This window comes from Solanum pennellii, chromosome 8 (assembly GCF_001406875.1).
Source record: "Solanum pennellii chromosome 8, SPENNV200".
NCBI lineage: Eukaryota > Viridiplantae > Streptophyta > Magnoliopsida > Solanales > Solanaceae > Solanum > Solanum pennellii.
In genome coordinates, this window is record NC_028644.1 from 35,080,692 (window position 1) to 35,101,551 (window position 20,860).

Sequence of the window (20,860 nt, forward strand, 5' to 3'; positions counted from 1 at the left end):
GTGATAAGAATCCCTCTACCTAACCCTAGATTTATAAAATTGATATGAGGTATGCAGTTATGTTATGATATGATTATAATATGATAGAATGTAGTTTCTCTTGATTATTCTAACGTATCTAAAGAGAAAGGATAATTCTCACTTGTGATCACCTATGAGCTATTACGATTGGATGTTTACATAAGGTTCTATAAGTGACTAATGTGAACATGTATGATGTCATAAGATGAATACTAAATGGAATTATTGCTTAGAACCTAAAGGGTATGTATGTGAAATGGAGGTCTCACGTCAGTAAGTTTGGTCTCCCACATGGGTTCCTACCATTATTAAGTTCGAATTACCAAATTCTGTGATTTCTCATGAGATGTAAACCTCCACGTTTGTAAGTCAAGGTTTCTACAAACAATCTCCTGGACCCTTAACTATGGGTCCACATAGGTCTCTAGCTTAGTAGATCTACCTAGAAAACTACGTATGAACGGTTACACCTTATGTAAGTGTTAACCCTCTCCTATCTGTGTGGGAGTAGAACATTGTATTCCATGTAGCACATATGGTCTTATGTCGATTATTGTACTTGTTTCCCTAATATAAAATTATTGAGTAGTTCAACTATGTGACCTCTTATTAGGGTTGTTTTGAAGGCTTCTACATAGGGTAAGGAAGGGTATGGGATTTCTCTTACACATTCTACATGTGCAATATCCTACATGATGTTTTAAGTAGTGTTCTTTTATGATTTTGATTGTGATTATGATTATGTTGATAAGCAATGACTAGTATTGATGTATGAAGCATGTTATATATGACAATGTGTTGTAAGTATGAAGTGGATTGCTCAATGTGATGTTTATCTTTGAATAGGGTTATGGGGATTTATTCTTGTCATTAAACAAGTGTTGCTTGAGATACTGATATGTGGATATGATTATGATGTTCCTTATATGTGTATTTTGAATTTTTTGTCGTTCTTCACTTTTGACTAAATGGTACCTTTTCTTATGAATTAATGATTGTTATTCATAGGGACAATTGTAACACCTTGAAAATCCAAGACATGTAATAAAGCCTAACATATGTTTCATAAGGTCTCAGTAATGTTTTAAGTCCATTTTATTGAATATAGGTCATTTAGGAAGTTTAAGAACCATAACGTCCAAGGACGTCCACGACGTCCGGGAAGTTGGTTCAAAGGAGTGATAGCCTGCTTTAGCCTATTTGACTTTCTTTTATGAGTCGTACATGTACAAAAATTTGTGGAAGGGTAGAAAATATGTGTTTAATTTGTTCCAATATAGAACAATTCGAGTACGACTCCCCAAAGACCTACTATTGGCCCTTCAGGAGGACTTGTGTAGGTTGAGGCAACACTACCTGAAGCAGTGTGCCTCGACGAGGCAATAAGCAGTGCGTGTGTGGACTAACGAGGTGTCGTTGCCACCATTGTCCGACACTTAGGCTGCTTGAGAAGGTCCCTTCACCCGCACAACCTATGAACTCATCGACGGACTGTAAAGATGCAGGCTGATGTCCTTATGTGGATCGATGGGGTGTCGTTGCCACCGTCGTCCCACACTTATCAAATTCATGGAAGTACCTCACCTGAACCGTCTTTGAACTCATCTACGGAGTGTAGGACGTGACGGGGGTGGGTCCGAAGACTCACATACGGCCCATCATCGGGGCTCCATCTGTGAGGAGATTATTTTCATGCACGTTTTAGAGTTATCTGATTTAATAAATTAAGTAGTTTAGAGAATTGTTATGGATTAAGGGGATACTAATTAACTGACACAAAACCCATCTAAAATTGTTGTCTTCCTTCTCTTTTCTTCCTCTCTCTACTTGAACTCACCATTGATGAATAGCAAGGATAAGGTTTTGGGGACGGAAAAGGACGAATCCACCACCAAGTTATTGTCAAACATTAATGTATGGGATCTAATTCACCTTTGAGACTCTTTCCTCAAAGGGTTCCTTCAAAATGGATTTTAAAAGTTGAATTTTCTTATGGGTTTCATCCAATTACGAAATTGAAATTCTGAATTGAGTTTTTGATCATCTCTTAAGGTAATATTAAATGGATTAACATGAATTTTAAGTTGATTATGGTAATTGTTGATGGTTTGATCTTAATTGAAGAACATGATCCTCAATCCCTAACCCTAGGTTGTGATTTTGATCGATATTATATTGTGATCATTCGATTATCTTTGTTATTGACTTTTTTAGTATCCTATTGTGTTATTATGAATAAATTAAGATGAACTATAGGCATATAACGTTAATTCTTGAGATGTAATTTAGGTTATAAAGTATATTGTTAAATTAGCCTATGTATCTTTTCTTAAGTTATGGTCCATTGTTGAGTTGTATTATAGAGATGAAATTGGTCTTATTATCGTATTGGTTATCGTTGTGTGATGATTTACTACCGTAAGGGTAGTATTATGCGTTGATGGTAAGACCTTGGTGATGAAGTATGAGAAAGACTTGGTAGGGCTTAGAATCTCTATCTTTACTACCAATTGAGATTAATTGTGGTTAAGTGATGATGTTACATTGGATTATGCCTTATACTAGGATGATAGGGTGGTATGATGTTGAATTGAAATATCTTGACTATGTTGTGAGGTTGATTAAGGTGTATATGATATAATGATAGTAAAACTATCTTTGTGTATTGATATGCTATAAAATGCTAATGTGTTAACCTCACTTATATGAATTGTAATTAAAGGACTTATGCTCATACAATTCTTATTGAGCTATTGAGGATGATGATTATACAAGGGCTATACCCTATGACCTAAACTAAGCTATGATTTATAATTAAAGGCTAAAAGACATTTGAAAAAATGGAGTTTAGCTTAGCACCGTGTGAACTAGATAGAGGAGTGTCCCTTCCCACATAGGACAGGTAGGAACACTACATTACTCTTGAGATTGGAGACTATAATGCATGGTCTCATAAAGAGGGTCCCAAGTATATATCCTAGTTCTTGAACTATGTTTCCCCCATAGGAATACTAGCTAGTGGATCCACGTAGTTTGCTATGTTTCATGGTTTTTTACTACCTTGGCAAGTAGTCCGCCTTCTTTTGGTTTAGGGTTTTATGACACCAGATTCCATTCTAGTTCATATGGTATATGTCGGTTAGGGAAAGACGTTCCAAAAATGTAAAATGAATTAAAGGACTTGAACTATAACTTGGATAACCTAAGAGGTCTAGCTTAGTCTAGGTAGGGGTATGGGACTCTACTTTAACATTGCACTAGTTAGACTTGAGGTGAGTCTTAGGAGAAAGTTCTTATATATGTTTAAGTTACGATTATATGTTATATATGTATGATGACCTTGGAACATTGTTGATAATATATGTTTATGAATTCATTTACGAGTATGCCTTTGTTTATGATGTTAATATAAAATGAAATGTAAATTTAAATGTTATGTAAAGTTGGACATTGGTCATGGTTTTCTTGTCGAGGATACTAGATTGAGTAAGCTTATGAGTCTTTGCTTGTTCATTGACTTGTTTACATGATAAGGCTTCATGAGTAGTTGTCTTGCTTATTATCATATGATTGACTCTTATTCATTCTTGTGACATTATTCGTTGATGATAGGGTTGTAGTACATAATGGTTTCAAGTATGTTGAAATATGTATTACTTGTTTGGTTAGTAAGTATGTTTGGTTGATTGATGGGACTTGCTTGGCTTTGCCTTAGGTTCCTAGAGGGGTAAAATGACATGTTTTGACTAAAAGTCCCTTTTTAGATTTTTTTTGCTTGTATATGTGCATAAGTTCTCATACATAGTACATACGGAGTACTAACCCCATTTTCTTCCCTCTTCCAAAAAATTTTATGTTTCGGTTGTTGAAGTGTTTGGAAAGCGACATTTTTCAAGGCTTGGGATTCTTCATTTCATCCAAGTAGAGTAGGTTCTGAACTTTCAATTTCAATTATACTCTCTAGCTTACAGACTTGTTATGAACTTAAAGACTTTGATTTATTTCCTTTTAAATTGAGTACTATATTCTGTATAACCTATATGTGGTCTTGTTTGATTGATGTAAGGGTTATTCTCATATTGTGATAATCATTTAGATAGAATGAGATGAGACAATCTTTGAGACTATTTCTTTATCTTATATATGTGTATGCACAATATAAGTAGACGGCTATGTAATCTTCTTATATGAAGATTCTATTCATACTCAATACGACTATATATTAAATGTATGTAGAGATCTTTGTAAACATCCACATAATTAAAATGAATGTTTTTAATTTTACCGTATTTTTCAACCTATGAATGTAATGACATGAGACTAAGAGGCTAGTCTTAGTCGTAAAAAAGGATGAAGACGGCGGTTACGTCTAGGGGGTAAACCCGGATGTGACAACAATAGTTAGTACATGTGTTTTGTACTAACCCATATCTCTTCCCTTTCCAAAACATTATAGGTTCGGGCCATTGAGGTATCATTGATGATAAATCAAGAAGGCGTGAAGTAGACTCTCCAAGTTTAGGAGTGCCCTCTCGTTCGTCGATACTACCACACATTCTATCTTATTAGTACTTGTATTGTCTAATATTCATTCATTTATTTCCTATTTTATAAAATATTGATATAAGCTCTATGTGGAAATTATGAATTTTTGTAAGGGCTTTACTCGGATTTTTTGACTTTGTTTAAATGGTGGATATGAGATAAATATTTAGACTAAATTCGTATATGTTTTTATGTTGTGTATGTGAGAATCCTATGTATGCTTTCTACATAATGGTCTATAAATACCTCATTGCTATATAAGTAAAAGTTTTAAATTTTCCGCATTTTAACCTATAATATGCTATGACGAAGGGTGATAGGCTTGTCTTAGTCCTCTTTGAGGACGAAGACACAGGTAACGACTGGGGTGTTTTGGGTCAGTACAAACATGGTATCAAAGCCAGGTTAAGTATTCTTATGAATGATGTTTCACTAAACCACGTCTATGTATGGTCTTATTCATAATTGTGAGAAGTGGGATACCATGGGTTATGTTTTTTTTTTATGTTTTAACCTAATTCATTAAGAACCCATGAATGTCCCTAATCTCCTAATCCTAAATCTTAATTTAAGTTGAATTATGATAGAGGTGTTGTAATTTAGTATGATCTTGCTTAACTGACTATTCTATGATGATGATAATTGATTTGTTGCGTAAATATCATCCATTTGAGGGAAAATATTTTATGGCTTTATTGGAGGCAATTGGTACGACATTCAAGGCCATGATTACATTGTTGTAGTATTATTGGCCTATTTTTGGTAATTATTGTTAATTTAAGTATGAATGATGAAATTATGTATGTATGATCATGCTACAAATATGATAGTAATGAAATTATGATAGTTGTAATAATATGAGTGTTGAAGGTCATTTCTATGTGTATATTATCACTATGTTATGAAGTATTTTTCTCATATGATGTAGGATTGTGATGAAAGGACTTTATCATCCTAAAATTTATCAGCTAACGACAAGATATATGAGGGGTTGAAATCGTAATACCTATGCTATAAATCTATTGTAAGGAAGCCTTTAACAGAATTTAAAAGGGAATTCAGCTTAGGACTGAGTGAGCTTGACAAACACAGGTTTTCGTTCACAAAATAATGGAGGTTCACACTTTGTTTCTCATGAGGTTGAAACTAATATTCTAATTATCATAAAGAGGATTTCTAGTAACATCCTCTTAGTTCCATACTTGTGTGCCCCCATAGGAAACCTCGCTAGTGGATCCACCTAGATGCTATATGAATTTATATGTCTCACCTTGGAACGTAAGACACCACTTTTCGGTGTGAGGGGATGACACTGGATTCCATATTAGCTCATATGGTTTGTCTCGGTTATGGCAAAGTTTCCCAAAAGTTAAAATTAATGAATGAAAGTAATAAGATGAACACTAACAAGGACTACTTAAGAGATTTTGGTTTGTGTAGGTAAGGACAAGGGACTTTACCTATACATTGCAAAGGTTTACCTTAGAGGGGAATTCTAGTGTAGATTCTTTATCTATATATGTTATGAATGGTGTTTGTCTCATATGTTACGTATGATGTTTGTCTCATATGATATACATGATGATCGTCTGAATGGTTATGTATCATAATTACTTCTCTTGGTAGGATGATGTATGAGGTAATGCTTAAGATATCTTTGTCAGTTTACATGGTTTATGTGGGGTAATGGGCCTTCACATACACATTGCACTCGTAGACATAGATTGTTTTTTTAGTTAGACCTTTTGTTGTATTTATTCAATGGACTATGTGTATGAAATTTTTACTATGTCTTTGTTACTGTCTTACCCGTGAACATGAACATGAACATTAATATGTTTTGGTGTGGTGATATGGACTTGTACATGTTCTTGTAATGTGCATAAAATCATTTAAAGTGAACTTAGCATGCTTATAAGAAAATGTACGTTTGTGCATATTTTCAAATGATTTACTTGAATATGTATCCGTACATAGTATATGATGTTTGTACTAACGACTATCTCTTTTATTTTTACATAAATGTATTTTGGGCAACTCACGTTTTTCAAGGACTGTTTCCTAAAGACGATTTGGAAGAAGAGTGTCATTCGGCTATGATACATCACAACATGAACATTTATCGCCTTATAGTGCATGCAAGGAAAGTGGAGGAAACAAGGGCTAGGAGAAAGAATATAGATGCGAACAGGGCAAGGTCTTTTGATGTTCGTTGTTCAAAGAATATGCTTGAAATCCAAGACAAGCCTAGATTCAAGAAGAGGTTCTCCAATCAAGTTCCATCAGAATTTCCTAAGGCTCTTTATGGTAAAGTGTCAAAACCTAGAGACCTAAATTAAAGGAGTGGGAACTCACCAAATGAGAATCCTACACGTGCCAAGTGTGTAATAGGAAACCTTGATAAATGCTTGGTCTGAATGGGAAAATGTTATATTTATCGAAATAGTGGTCAAAAAGTGAGTGATTTCCATAACTTGAAGGGTAAAAAGAAGGGTGGTAAATCTCAAGAAAGTGCTTCTCGTGATACTCCTAAGAAGAATTGTTTTATTCTCTCCACTCTAGGGGTGAGCAAGAGAATTCTCCCGACGTGGTGACCAGTATGTTGAAAGTCTTCTCTATTGATGTATATGATTTACTTTTTCCCGGTGCTACCCTATCATTTGGTAATCCTCTAATTGCTAAAAGGTTTGATACTTTTCCCGATATTTTGCATGAACCTTTAATAGTCCTTACACCGGTGGGTGAGTCAGTTGTTGCAAAAAGGGTGTATTGAAATTGTCTTATAATGTTTATCATAGAGTTTCTTATGTTAAACTAGTAGGAGTTGATATGCTTCATTTCGATATTATATTGTGTATGGATTGGTTGCATGCTTATTTTTCCTCTATTGATTGTAGGACAAGGGTGGTGAAGTTTTACTTTGCAAATCAATATGTTGTAGAGTGGAAGGGTGAAAGTTGTATTCCTAAAGGTGGTATCATCTCTAGTCTAAAAGCATGCAAAATTATCTCTAAAGGTTGTCGATATCACATAGTAAGAGTCCAAGATTTAGACTCCAAAATTCGTCCCATTGAGTCGGTCCCCGTAGTGAGTGAATTTCAGGATTTCTCTCCGAATGATCTTTTCGGTATTCCTCCCGATAAGGAAATTAATTTTTTGTATCGATTTACTACCGGATACAAATGGCATTTCAATTCCTTCTTATTGGATGACTACGGCCGAATTGAAGGAGTTGAAGGGTTAACACAAACATTTACTAGACAAGGGCTTCATAAGGCCTATTATTTTTCCATGGGGTGCTCCTATATTGTTTGTAAAGCAGAAGGATGGGTCCTTAAGAATGTGTATTGATTACCACCAACTCAATAAAGTCACAATAAAGTGTAAGTATTCGCTTCCTCGAAGTGATGACTTATTTGATCAACTCGAAGGGGCAACCTAATTTTCTAAGATTGATTTGAGGTCAGGCATCATAAATTTAGGGTGAGCGGTGAGGATATACCAAAGTCGTCGTTTCGAACTAGATATGATTGTTATGAGTTCCTAGTAATGTCCTTTGGTCTCGGTAATGCTCCGACTGCATATATGGACCTAATGAATAAGTATTTCAAAGTTACCTAGATTCATTTTTCATTGACTTCATTGACGGCATCTTGGTATATTCAAAAAATAAGGGTGATCACATGAACCATTTGACAGTGGAATTGTAAGTACCTAAAGAACATCAATTGTTTGTCAGGTATAGCAAATGTGAGTATTGGTTGAAGTCAGTTACATTTCTTGGTAATATAATCTCTCGTGAGGGAGTTGAGGTAGACCCAAGCAAAATGGAGGCGGTGAAAGATTGGCCTAGACCATTGACTCCAACAATTATTAGAAGTTTCTTGGGTTTAGTGGGTTATTATAGAAGGTTCGTGGATGGTTTTGCATCCATTGTATCTCCCTTGACTACTTTGACCCAAAAGTGTAATAAATTTGAGTGGTCAGAGGCATGTGAGAAAAGGTTTCAAATGTTGAAAGACAGGGTTACTTCTGCTCCGATATTGACTTTACGGGAGGGTGAAAAGGGGTTTGTAGTGTATTGTGATGCATCTCATGTGGGTTTAGGGTGTGTGCTTATGCATTATTTGAAGGTGGCAGCCTACACATCAAGGCAAATTAAGGTGCATGAGAGAAACTATCTAACTCATGACCTTGAGTTATTGCGTGGTGTTTGCCTTGAAAATATGGAGGCATTATTGGAATGTTGACAATGTAGATCTTTTTACCGACTATAAGAGTCTCCAATACGTTTTTACCTAAAAGGAGTTGAATCTTTGACAAAGAAGGTTATTAGAATTGTTGAAATATTACAACATGAGTTTCGTCTATCACCGCGGCAAGGCCAATGTGGTGGAGGATAGTCTAAGTCGTATGACTATGGGTAGTGTTTCACACATAGATGAAGTGAAGAAAGTCCTAGAGAAAGATTTCCATAGGTTGGCTAGGTTGGGTGTGAGGTTGGAAGATTCTCCGAATGATGTGTTCATGGTCCATCATAACTCTGAGTCATCTTTAGGGGATCAGGTGAAGTCCAAACAACACCTTTATCAACCATTGATGGAGTTGAAAGAGTCACTTCTTGGTTAGTTAAATGAAACATTCTCCTTAGGGGTTATGGTGTTCTGAGGTACCAAGGGAGATTGTATGTTCACAAGGTGGATGAGTTGAGGGACTGCATCCTTAAAGAATCCCATGGGTCAAAAAACTCCATTCATCCGGGTTCGAGAAAAACGTACCATGACCTTAGGGAAACTTATTGGTTGGAAGGTTTGAAGAAGGACATAGCGTAGTTTGTCGCTAAATGTCCAAATTGTAAACAAGTATAGGCCGAACATCAAAAGTTGGGTGGCTTACTACAAGAAATCCAAGTTCCTACTTGGAAGAGGAAAGACGTCAATATGGATTTTGTAGTGGGTTTGCCTCGGACTAAAAAGAAATCTTACTCTATATGAGTGATTGTGGATAGGTTGACCAAGTCCGCTTGTTTTATTTCCGTCAAATCTACTTATTCGGTGGATGACTATTCTAGGATCTTCATAGATGAGATTGTGTGTTATCATTTGTATTCTGTTATCCATCATATCGGATCGGGGTGGAGAATTTACGTCTACGCTTTGGAGGTCATTCTAAGAAGGTTTGGGAACTAAGGTGAATTTGAGTATTGCTTTTCATCCCCAAAAAGATTGTCAAGCGGAACACACTTTTCAAACATTTGATGATATGGTTAGGAATTGTATTATTGATTTCAAGGAGAATTGGAATAAGCATTTTCCTTTGGTTGATTTTGCTTATATAATAGATTTCATTCATCCATCTCAATGGCTCCCTATGACTCATTGTATGGTAGGAGGTGTTGGTCTCCTATTGGATGTTATGATGTCGTTGAGCGTTCACTTCTTTGTCCCGATTTTATTTATAAGACTTTGGAGAAAGTTCATATTATAAAGAACCTGTTTCTAACAATCTATTGTCGGCAAAAGTCTTATGCCGATCATAGGACAAGGGATATGGAGTTTGAAGAATGTAATAAGGTGTATCTTAAATTTTCACCTATGAAAGGGATGGTTAGATTTGGCAAGAAGGGGAAGTTAAGTCCTCGTTATGTAGGTCCCTACAAAATTTTTCAAAGGGTTGGTAAGGTTGCTTATTAATTGAGACTCCCTAGTGAATTCGCTTCGGTTCATGCAAGGTACTGTGTTTAAGAAGTGTATCGATGATCCATAGTGTATCCTTCCAATTAAGGGTCTTGGTGTCAAGGATAATCTCTCCTATTAGCAAGTCCCGGTTCAAATTCTTGATAAGCATGTAAATAAATTTAGGAATAAAGAGGTTGTTTTTGTAATGGTATTTTGGAAGAATCACCTATTTGAGGTTTAATCATGGGAGGCCGACATGAAGTCCCTATGGTAGGCCGACATGAAGTCCCGTTACCCTCATCTATTTGATATCTAAGGTTAGTAATTCTTACTAATAATGAATATAATGACCCAAATTGAATTTTTTTTTTAATTAAGTGTTGCAAAATATGCATTTTTTATTATTTCAAAAGTGAAATACAGTGAAGTAGAACATTTGAACGTTAAATTTATCTCCTTGAATTTTTTGAGTTATTTTGTGCATTTTAATATGGTTGGTATATATGAATTTATGTGGAGCATGTTGATAAGTTGAAGTTTGATATAATTGACTCATAAATGCTATGTTGAGCTCTTGTTGTTGTGAGAATGATATTCCCAAAATGTAATGTTGAGCCTCATGGGTGGTAATTTAAATTTCGAAATTTGTTGTTCCTTGAAATTTGGTTGATGTTGTGATGTATTTCTTATTGGTTTGGATGCTACTTTTGAGTCTATTCCTCCTTCAAAAATATATTTTTGTCATTCGGGGATGAACTTTCCTAAGTGGAGGGGGGGGGGGAATAATGTAACATTTCAAAAATTCAAGACGTGTTTTAAAGCTTAACATAAGTGTCATCAGGTCTAGAAACTGTTTTAGGGCCTATTTTAATGTTTATAATTCATTTAGAATGTCTAGAAACAAAAACATCCAAGAACGTTCATGGCATCCGGAAACTAGTTCTAGGAGGTACGAGCGTTTTAAAGCCTATTGGACTAGTTTTTAGGTGTCGGAAATCCATGGAAATTGGTGGTTTGTATTTAACATGTATTTAAATTAATTCATGATTGAAACGTACGGGTACGACTTCCCAATGACTAACCAAGGTCCCTTCAAGAGGACCCAAGCACGTTGAAGACAACACTGCCTAGGCAGTGTGCACCTATGAAACACAAATGACGGGGCGTGTTTTGATCGACGGGACGTCGATTCCAACCGTCGAGAAAATCTTAGCCAATTCATTGGAGGCCGTCACTTGCATAGTCGCTGACAAGGATTAGGGATGTGCTGCACGGAAGGGGCATCGTCCGTTGACTAACCTACGATCCGTCGATAGTGGTGTCGTCGATTGTACTGTGAATTTTTCCTGGACTTTTTAACTTAGCTTCATTTAATTAGTTAAGGGCATAGGTCGAGAATTAGGAGTTTATGGGAGTCTAATTAATTTAATTAACCCTCTATTTAAAGACCCTAACCCTCATTAGACTAAACATAGTTTAGAAAACAAATCATCTTCCTTCTCTCTACTGTCTCTCTCTCTCTCTATTGGAAGACACCATTGAACACAATCTAGGGGGAGATTTTTGGGGCTGTAAAGGGGAGATTTCAAAGTATTTAATAAAGTTGAGTATTCATGTGGGTTCTTCTCAATCTCAAAAATCATGTTATGAATTGAATTTTTTATGGTTTATTTTGAAAATATGAACATATTAACATGGATTGTAACTTAATTATGATCTATCTTGTTGGTCCTGTCTAGTTTGTAGATGATGACCCTTAACCCTTAACACTAGGTTTGATATTTATGTGATTTAGGTTGTGTTTGTTTCATTTGACCTGATTATTAGTTAAACTACTATTAGATTATATTGTAACACTAATCATGAACAAATTAGGGAGATTTGTAGTGGTTAATACTAGTTCATGAGAAGTGATATAGATTATGAGAATTGACCTAAGTATCTTGTCTTAAGTATTGATTTCGTATTGAATTATGGTATAGTGATTCTTCAAGACTTATTATCCTGTTGGCTATTTAATTATATTTAGGTTATTACCTAATTGAATTAAAGTAAGGGTTGATGGTAAAACCTTTGTGAAGAATTAAGAAGGACACTTGGTAAGTCTTACAATCCTTATTCTTTACTTCGATTTCGGACTAAGTATGATTGACTCATGATGCTATATTGGAGTATGCCTTGGATTAGGAAAGTTAGGGTTGGTACAAAGTTAAATTGAAATGTCTTGTCTATGGTTGTGAGATTGAGTAAGATGTTTATGTTATCAGGATGTTGATGCTTACCAATGTGCCTTGTTCTATCATGAAAGGACTATGCTTACCAATGTGCCTTGTTCTATCATGAAAGCGATATGTAATGTGTTAACCTCACTTATAAGAATTAGAATGAAAGGAGTATACTCATGAAATTCTTAATGATCTATCATGATGATTATACAAGGTCTAGACCCTATGACCTAAATTAAGATATGATGATTAATAAAGCCACTAAAGATATTTAAATAAAGGGACTTAGCTTAGACCCGAGTGAACATGACAATCCGAGTTAGACTCCTGATACCCACTTATGAACCAATTGTAAGGGCAAATACACTTCAAAAAGGAAATTTTGCTTAGCACCAAGCGATCTTGACAATGAGAGGTTTTCCTTCACAAAGAAAGGTAGGTTCTACCTATGTTCTCTCATGAGGTGAAAACTATAATGCTAATTAGCATTAAGAGTGTTTCTAATAACAACCTCCTAGTTCCTTAACTATGTTCCACCATAGGAAACCTCGCTAGTGAATCCACCTAGATGCTATATGAATGAATATGTCTTATCTTGTCATGTAGGACACCCTTTTTTTGGGTTTAGGGGATGATACTGGATTCCATGTAAGCTCACATGATCTATGTCAGTTATGGTAATATTTCCTGAAAGTCAAAATGAAAGAATGAAAGTAATAAGATGCACTATAACTAGGACTACTCAAGAGGTTTTGCTTTGTGTAGGTAAGGGTATGAGACATTACCAATAAATTGCACAAGTAGACCTTGAGGCCAAATCTAGGGTATGTTCTTTATGAATGTATGTTATGAATATATTGTATGATTTTGGTCTCATATGCTATGTATTACGTTGGTTTCACATGATATACATGATGTTAGTATGAATTGTTATGCATGATATTGACTACACTTGTTATAATGATATATGAGGTAAAAGATCATGCTTAAGATCGCTTTGTTGGTTTACTTGGTTTATGTGGGGTTATGGGCCTCCAAATACACATTGCACTAGTAGAGTTCAATTGGAATTGTTAGTAAAGTATTGTGATGCATTGTTGAAATGGACTTTATGAATAACATGTTGACTATGACTTCTTTATTGTGTAACTGTTGAACATGAAGATGATATTTTTTTTGCTTTGGTGATAAGGTCTTGAATATGTTCTTGGAATGTGCATAAAGGCTTTTAAAGTGAACTTAAATTCTTATAACAAAATTTCACTTTGTGCACATTTTCAAATGTTTTACTTGAATATTTATTCGTATTTAGTACGTGTGGTTTGTACTAACGCATATGTCTTCTATTTCTACATAAGTGTAATTTCGGGCTACTCATGTGCTTCAAGGGCAATTTCCAAATGAATATTGAACTGTTTTCAAATTGGTGAGTCCTCATGTCCGATGACAAAGCATATTAATCTAGTTTTGTTATTTTTCTTATACTGATATACATTGTTATATTTCTCCCAATTCAAGAACTATGTTGTACTCGTTTTATAAAATTTGTAATATTTTAAGGGATATGTTCCAATTCTCAAACTCTTATGTTATATGGTCATATAAGACAATTATAGATAGTATTTTGATATACGAAGTGATGTGGAACTTCAAATGAAAAATTTTAATTTTTTTACTTTTTATTATATCTATGATGCAAGGATGTATGCTAGGGTCTAGTCTAAGGCCTGTTCGAGGACGAAGACGTCGATTACGATTAGGGTGTACTCTCCTATCCCCATATTTATACATATTATATTTTCTCAAACTAATCCCACGCTTCTCCATGATTACAAAAATTTATCCCTTCATATTGCTCCAAACATCGTTTACCATGCATCGACAAAACACAAGGAAGTGGATTGAAATTCTATTAGAGAAGTTGTACATAAGAGTTTTTATCTTCAACATGTATCTAATAATCTTAAAATAGTAGATGTCTTTTCAAATATATGGAATGGCAATGCCATTAGTGTCTACATGTAAATTGATCATCTTTTATTCATTCACATCATTTTGAGGTTATATGTGAGGATGTTCAACTGATTCTAATAGTTCTAGATATCGCGTTAGTAGTTCTAAATAATTATTTAGTTCTGGTGTCAATTTCTTTCTCGGTGTAGGAAATTTCCTCGATTAATATAACATATTTTTAAATATACCATAATTAGGAATATAAAATATTTAGGAATATAAAAAGAAAATTCGAGGCATGTATATAGTAAGTTTTATTTAATGAAAAATGCTTTATTTCATAGTTCTCATTCTGCAAACTTGAAAGTAATCATATAAAGGTTTTTACAAGTAATATCGTAGTGTGATTATTATTGGCTACAAAGGAAATAAAAAAGTAAATTTTAAATTGTAGCATAGAGTAATGACGGGTTCATATGATGAAAATTCTATATTTGATCAAATTACCTCTTAGATTAATTAGACAATTAAAATAATATGTTATAATTTCAAAGTTATAAATATAAAAAAGGAAAACAATTTAAGGAAAAAAGTCAATTTCATTTAAGAAAATAACATCAAATATTGAGAAAATATCACAAATACTACACAAAATCTTTGACCATATCAATTTTAATATTTATCTATTGACTTTTTTTTTTGGCATGATATTAATGAACTTGATAGTATATATTGTGAAAAAAAAGGAACACTTCAAAGTAAAACAATAAAATATATTACTTCGTACCATACAACATGGAAAAGTCTTCGTTGGTTGTGTTTTTGCTAGTCACCTTTGTCATCTTTTCATTTGGTTGGTTTTTCTTTCTACCTCCTTCATCGCTAGAAAATTTAATAATTTTAGGCGATTTTCATGTGATTTTATGTTTTATGTATTTAATAATAATATTTCGTTGTTGATATAAAGAAATCAAACAAATGAAATTTTAATAAAAAAATTTCAGTGTGTAACTATAATAAGATCTATGCAAATAGTTATTTCATTGGATGTTTTATATAAATGGGTTTAATTATATATCAATATACCATTTACATGGTCGAATTCAGAGGGTTAATCAAAATTTATTTAGTCTCTAATTAAGTAACTCTTTTCCATATATAAATGGGCTTGATGGGTCATATTTTTATTGACTAATTTTTACACTTTATGATATAGTGGATACTAGTTCCGCCTCCTATACATCAAGTATCTCTATCTACGAACCCCACTACATCAAAAGGATAAATTCTAAATCTAAACAACAAAACTCGTCAACAATTCCAATTTGTACTATATAGTTTTGACAACCTGATTATAAAAAATTCTGCTATCTATTTTTTTTAGTGAGGTTCTAATATCTTTTCAATCCATAGATGTAGCAATGGGCCAACAATGTGGCGATCAAGACTGTGCAGCGGTAATTCCCTTTTGTAGAATTGGAATAAGGGAATGTATCGATGGAGTTTGTAAATGTTGTGTTTCACCAACATGTGCTGATAATGATAAAGAAAATGTTGGACTTGGTCATAAAGTATTGAGTTTTGAAGAATATTCTTCTAATAATTAGTTGTTTAATAACTATGTGGAATTTATTTTATTCGTGTTCATCTAATTAGTGCCTTTTCATTGTCTAATGAATGGAAGATTAAGTTCTAAGGAGCACCTGAATATTATATTATGTTTATTAGTTGAGGTTGTTGAAACAATAATAACAATATTAACGATATAGTTACCTAAAAGAAGTGGAGATTAGCTATGACGTCCAAAATAATATGCATGTTATGGTAGATTGATATGGACCTACATATCCTATAATTCACATATCTTATTTTATTCTACTTGATATATAAAATTAAAAGGAATTTGAAAACATTCTTTTTGTATATAATTGTTTAATAAAATTTGTGTTATAAACCAACAAAGGCTTCAGCTTTTACAGACTTCTAATAAAATTAGTTCACCAACAACCATCAAGACTTTGTACAGACCATAGGACTAATCAAATAAAATTCTATATTTTAAGTTGTATCACTTATTAAAAAAGAGTAAAGCAGCCAGAATTTTATATTTATTTAAAAAAATAGACTCAAGCCTTCTTTATTTAAGACAAAAACTCAAATCATTTAATCTAAATAAATTTAGTGTTCCTTCAAGACTCTCCAGAGTTTTATCGTCTTCTTTCTTGAGGAACTTAAGTTGTCTATATGGTCAATATGTTACACAGATAGGTATTCAATAAATTATAGCATATTAAAGTAATTAATTTGTCTTAATTTATTAATCTATTCATTCAATTGAATTACTTACAAACCAAACATATCGGAAAATCATGAGTTGAACAAACAAATAATAATAACAAAGAGTATAATAATAAACTAAGTGTCACAAATTGTTTACTTGAGTCATAATAGCACCTGTGATAACCAACTAGTACGTAAGTCAACTTATAACCTAGAATAATAAGTAATGAGTGTAAGGATATAAATAAACTGTAAGAGACAATTTAACAACAAACATTGAAGAACAGGAAGATGAAAACAAAAAAAATATATAATATATAAGACCCCTACGTGAATATGGAAGTCACAAGTTTAGAGTTTCTAAGTCAAATGAGTGCACTAAGAATAGAGAAAAAATAAGTACAACTAACTAATCAATGATGGTTCTACATAGAATAAGCACGCACGTGTCAGTTCAAATAAACATTGTAATAGACCACCATATGCCCCACAAGTATATACAAAGGCTAAAACTGTAAAGAGCGCATCCCTGTTAGTCTATATACAGAGAAAGCTTGGCCTCGACTTTAATTGAAGATAACCTTCCAAGTAACCAATAAGATCATCAATATACAAGTATGTTATAGTATACCTTGAACTAAATATATCCTCCATAAGTATCAAAAACTAATCAAATATACATATTGCATAACCTAGAGCTCGAACTGCATATTTTCCTCCAATGTAACTAGTAAGATCAAGTAGAAAGGGATCAACTTTGTAGAGTATAAAAGAACTAGGATCATGGACTGCAACTATAAATTAAATTTCAAAACTAAAATATGTAACAATAAATATTTTTGAATTATCCTAGGTCAAATGATTATGAAAAGGCTCCCCAAGAACGATGTCCACTTCTACGTAATCATTACAATACTTAAAGATGGACAGACTGATGTGCTAAATGGTCAAGAAAATCTCAATACCTCATCCATAAACAAAAGGTTCATAAAAAGTGGGATCACTAGATAGAATATTATCATATATGAGCGAACGACTAACATAAGGGTTATTTTATTAGACATGCGTCTACTAAAGGGAACTTAGCCATCCGAAATAGAATTTGAAAAAAGTGAAGGCCAAGTATCTCCTAATAATGAGTGTTTACGGAAAACACTAGTTCAAGGCTTGATGAATCAAAAAAATGCACAAATAAAGAATTAATCACAACACTAAGGAATACAACAATATAAGGATGGTCATAATCAATAAGTGATGTCTCTCCAAATCCTAAAAACCCAAGAATAGACTAAATATTTATTTTAGGCAATTTATCATGGTCAAATACTTATTTTCCCCAAATTCACAAATATCATAATGCTTTCATTATCAACCTTAATTGAAGGAACGTGAAGTCCTATCATACGGTTAAACTTACCGTATGCGACTGAATTTAGTTTTCTTTTAAAATGGGTAGAATCATTTATTCAAGTTTCCATTTTTGAATAAATGTTCCAAACACAATTTTAGCTACTCTCTATTGATTTCTTGAAAAAGGTTCTTAAAGTAGATTGAAACTTTATCGTTCTATTCATTTATGTCTTTACAACCAAACTTCAAAAACTAGGATTGATGCAGGAATTTGGTTTCTTTAAATTACTAAACTTGTTAACGTTAGAGAGAACTCACTCGAAATATTATAATTTATTGATTAATTTCTATCGTAATTCCAACCTATCCTACACATTGAGATTCAAAAACATAAAGCCATTACTAGTTATAAATTTCGCAATGTTTCTATTCCATATGTCACATTCATAAGGTCCTTTCTCTAATTGTCTAAATCCCGTGCTAATTGTATTTTGTTAAAAATTGGTTAATAATTCCGCCCTTAATATTTATAATTTGAACTCTTTGATTTACATTATGTTGAATAAACTTTTACTTTGACAAAATATTAGAACAGTTCCTTACTTCTTAAGTAAATTATATACCATATCCATATTTTTTGGATCAGCACCAACTCATCATTTGGTTTAAATATGTTTAGGACCTCCTACGCTTTCAATCAAAAGACTGTAGTTTATAGTTACCAAAAAATGGTGTCCCTATAGAAATGCCATGCTTAGAATTCTTTATTAAAGTCATTTTTTCACCTAATGTTTTGTAGTAGAATGTTGTTATTTATGTTTTTAGTATTGCTCTAAAATAGGTGAAGAGATGAGTGTAAACTAGAGTATTGCAGGTAAAAGTGAGAACAATGATGACATCAGAAATTTGTATGATGTAAATGCGGATCATTTTGAATGTGCTAGTTCCATTCGATTGCCTCAAACATTTGGCAATATTGTGTTTCGTGTGACCACTAATATGTTGTAATTGTTGAAAATAAAGCTCCCTTTTTTGGACTTTCTCATGAGGACACTCAGCTCATATTCATAATTTTATGGATGTGTGTAGACTGTTCTCCTTCAAGAAAATCACTCAAGAGTCAATATGACTCCGATTGTTTCCCTTTATTTTAATTGAATAATAAAAGAAGTACCAACATCACCTATCATTTCTTGAGAGGAACTCACAAAAGTGTTTTATGAAAGATATTTCCCTCCCTTGAGGATGATTCACTTAAGGGGTAATATTAAGAACTTCAAGAAGATTGATTGTGAAATATCCTTAAAATATGCTTTAGAAGTTACTTCTTCAATGTTCTACCCAAGGGTTACCTGAAAAATTTATTCTCTCTATATTTTTATTGGGGTCTGGACAATATAAACATAGGTGTTTTCCATAAAATTATAAGAAAATTTTTTGTTGTGGCTTCGATGTATTCTGATGAGATGGCCGATATTAACCGACCATGTTATACAAGGGATATCATGTGTCTTCTTTAATTTTTTTGATAACGAGAGAGCAATTGGACATGAATCAATAGAGTGATGAAAATATGGTAAAGATGATGACCCAATTGGATTTATTGTTGAAGCACGTCATGAAGGTGGTAAAATTGTTGTTGATTCCATTGGTAAGATTATTGGGATGAGCATAGATGAAGCTGTATTTGAAACCATGTACAACAAAGGGGTAAAGTTTTGATTGAACTATGTCGGGGGTTCTCCTTGGTGCTATCAAATCCTGTCGGGAATCAAGGTTGTAATAGTGGTCATGATTATTGTTGGAGGTATAGGGAACGAGATTTCCATTATAAGGATACGAACATGGGATTCATATGTAACTCCTCACGATCGTGAAAAACCCAAAGTAGAGACTGTGGATCCTGACAGATTCAAGACAAAAGATATCTCTGATGTTATCTTAAACAATGTGGAATGATCATAAAAGGTAGTCAAATAAATGAAGACTAATTGCTCCGCATTGAATAAAATGGACCTCCCACTTGGTGTCTATAAAACAACTTGAGACCCAAATGGACCATTTATTAGTGCATTAGATTCCAAGACAAAAAGGGTATTTCTCTATTGATATTATAGTGAATATGTCACGACCCAAAACGGGTCGCGACTGGCACCCACACTTATCCTACTATGTGAGCGAACCAACCAATCTAATCCCCAACATTTCAACTATAAATAACAAAATATAATGCGGAAGACTTAAAACTCATTAATGAAAACCGATTAAATAACTTTTAAAAACTCAATACTATTTATTCCCAAAACCTGGAAGTCATCACCACAAGAACATCTATGATCAAATTACTAAACTAAGAGTATTCTAACAAGCTAAAATAAACAAAAGCTAGTCCATGCCGGAACTTCAAGGCATCAAGACATGAGGAAGAAGATCCAGTCCAAACTAGAAGCATTAGCTCACCCTGAAATCCGGTGTAATGAATACTGGCTAGAGTTGCGGTTGAGTTGAGGACGACGGTACGTTTGCTGCACTCCACAAGTAACAAAGAAAAACAAATACAAGTAGGGGTCAGTACAAAACACGGGTACTGAGTAGGCATCATCGGCCAACTCAAAATAGAAAACAGTATATATCAGATAATATCATAAATCAACTACAATACTCAACATGTAACAACAACAAGTACTAAAATCATTAATAAGTACCGCCAAGTTCACACATGAGGACTCAAGCCTCAATAACATAATCATTTGGGAATTAGGTTCATTAGATTGAGTATATTAACATCTTTCAAGATTCATTATCTTT

The 20,860-nt window shown here is 33.5% G+C and overlaps 1 long non-coding RNA gene across 1 annotated transcript; it reads left to right on the plus strand.

Annotated features, from left to right (window-relative positions):
- Positions 1–15,190: 15,190 nt before the first annotated feature.
- On the plus strand, positions 15,191–16,074 carry LOC114078318. The gene is made up of 2 exons (XR_003579932.1): positions 15,191–15,275; positions 15,836–16,074. It is a non-coding gene; the product is annotated as an uncharacterized LOC114078318 (long non-coding RNA).
- The last annotated feature ends 4,786 nt before the right edge of the window (positions 16,075–20,860 follow it).